The sequence below is a fragment of the Macadamia integrifolia genome, chromosome 2, assembly GCF_013358625.1.
Source record: "Macadamia integrifolia cultivar HAES 741 chromosome 2, SCU_Mint_v3, whole genome shotgun sequence".
NCBI lineage: Eukaryota > Viridiplantae > Streptophyta > Magnoliopsida > Proteales > Proteaceae > Macadamia > Macadamia integrifolia.
The window spans coordinates 29,159,338-29,161,337 of NC_056558.1; the positions used below are offsets into that span (position 1 = coordinate 29,159,338).

At 38.4% G+C, this 2,000-nt stretch overlaps 1 non-coding gene across 1 annotated transcript; it reads right to left on the reverse strand.

Annotated features, from left to right (window-relative positions):
* Positions 1–859: 859 nt before the first annotated feature.
* LOC122072468 lies at positions 860–966 on the reverse strand. The gene has a single exon (XR_006138482.1). It is a non-coding gene; the product is annotated as a small nucleolar RNA R71 (small nucleolar RNA).
* Between the last annotated feature and the right edge of the window lie 1,034 nt (positions 967–2,000).

Consider the following 2,000-nt stretch of genomic DNA (forward strand, 5'->3'; position numbering starts at 1 on the left):
ATGCTTATAGTTACTTTTTAAATCTCAAACAAGTTTTTGGTGCCGTTGCAGGGGAGACAGTTCCATGTTATTTTTCTCTTTCTCTTAGTAAATTGGAGTACTTTGTTTCCTTTGTTTTGTTTTTTATTTTCTTTTATTGTATTCCTGAGAAGAATAACTTGCAATAATAGTTGTATCGGTGGAGGTCGTCAAGCCTCACAGAATGATAAAGACAAGTTTCGCCCTATAGTAGTACCTTAGGAATTGACCTGAGTAATCCCGGATCCCTATCGGTAAGCTCACAAAAAAAAAAATCAGAAAAAGTTTTCAATTTTTTTTTCATTCTTTTATGTTTGTTGTTTGTCTTATTCTAGTTGTGGATAATGTTCTATTGTATGAGTGCTACGTGGGTACGTAATAGTGCGAATATGTTAGAAAGAAGAGATCCAACAAGTAGTGACCCTATAAATTTACTCTCTTTAGTACCTTTCAATATGGGAGACCAACAGCAAAACCCTCCACCTAAATCTCTGAAAGATAGGTTCTATCTAGTTAGAACAGTCCAACCTTCCTGCATAATTCTGTCATAAGCCCAGGGCAATAATTATGAGCTCAAATCTCAGTACATCACTATGTTGCCCCATTTTCATGGTCTGCTCTCTGAGGATGCATACCTATTCCTTAGGGAATTTGAAGAGGTATGTGTTATAATTAAAGTCCAATAGCTTTCTGATGATACTGTTAAGCTTAGGTTCATCACTTTTGTATTAAAAGACTAAGCTAAGAAGTGGTTGTATGAGTTACCCACAAATTCCATAACCACATGGGAGAAATTCATAGTTGTCTTCCTCAAAAAGTTTTCCCAACTCACAAGACCAATAAGCTTAGAAGTGATATCCTCCAGTTTAGGCAGAAGCCTAGTGAGTTCTTTTCTAAACTTATAGAGAGATTCAAGGATCTACTCCAGGAATGCCCTCACAATGGCCTAGACTTATGGCATTTATGTCAGATTATTTATGAGGGTATTGATTACCAAACTAAACAAATGATAGAGTCTATGTGCCCTGGGGGATTCACATCCTTTACAGATGAAGGGGAGGCATGGGAATTCTTACAAGACCTAGTTGATAAAACACGTGAGTGAGAGCTAATCTAAGAAAGTGAAAGAATCATAGGAGGAAAAGGATATTTTGTGGATAGGAAAGTAGCCAAGGAAGCCCATTTGGATAGCCTAATCAAGAGGATTAAGGCCATTGTTCCTCAAGAGCCATCATTTTTCAATTTGGTTAAGATGTGTGCTTGGTGCCAACGCGCTAGACATGTCATAGAAGAATGCCCCAACACTTCTGGGGGCATTTCTAATGAAAGTGTTAATGCCTTATATCATATCAATCCATATAGTAACACCTACAATCTAGGATGGAGAAATCACCCAAATTTCTCCTGGAATCAGGCTAACCAAGAAGGGCCTTCTAATTTCCATAATCAAGTAACCTGGACCTCAAAGACCTCCCTTTGCTTTATAGCCTTTTGCTCCAAATACTTTGTCTAGGCCAAATGTAGGACCTCAGGCTAGTCTTCCTAGGCCCCCTCTCCTATCATCTTATCAGCAACCCCTTGGGTTTATAATTTCTTCATATTTGACTTCTAGCCATGAAGAGGAATTGCTTAAAGTGTTAAAAGACAATAAGGAAGCCCTAGGTTGGACCATGGCTGACATAAAGGGTATTAGCCCTTCTATTGTGCAACATCATATACATCTTATGGACGATTCCAAACCATCCATGGAACCCCAAAGAAGAGCTAATCAGTGATAATGGAAGCCAATAAGAAAGAGATCCTAAAGTGCTTGGATCATAGAATAATTTATCTATTTTTGATAGCCAATGGATAAGCCTAGTTCATATAGTGCCCAAGAAGTCTAGTGTTACTATAGTTCCCAATGCCAATAACGAACTGATTCCATCCCATGTCCAATCAGGGTGGAGAGTGTGCATAGACTACAGGAAACTTAATGCGGT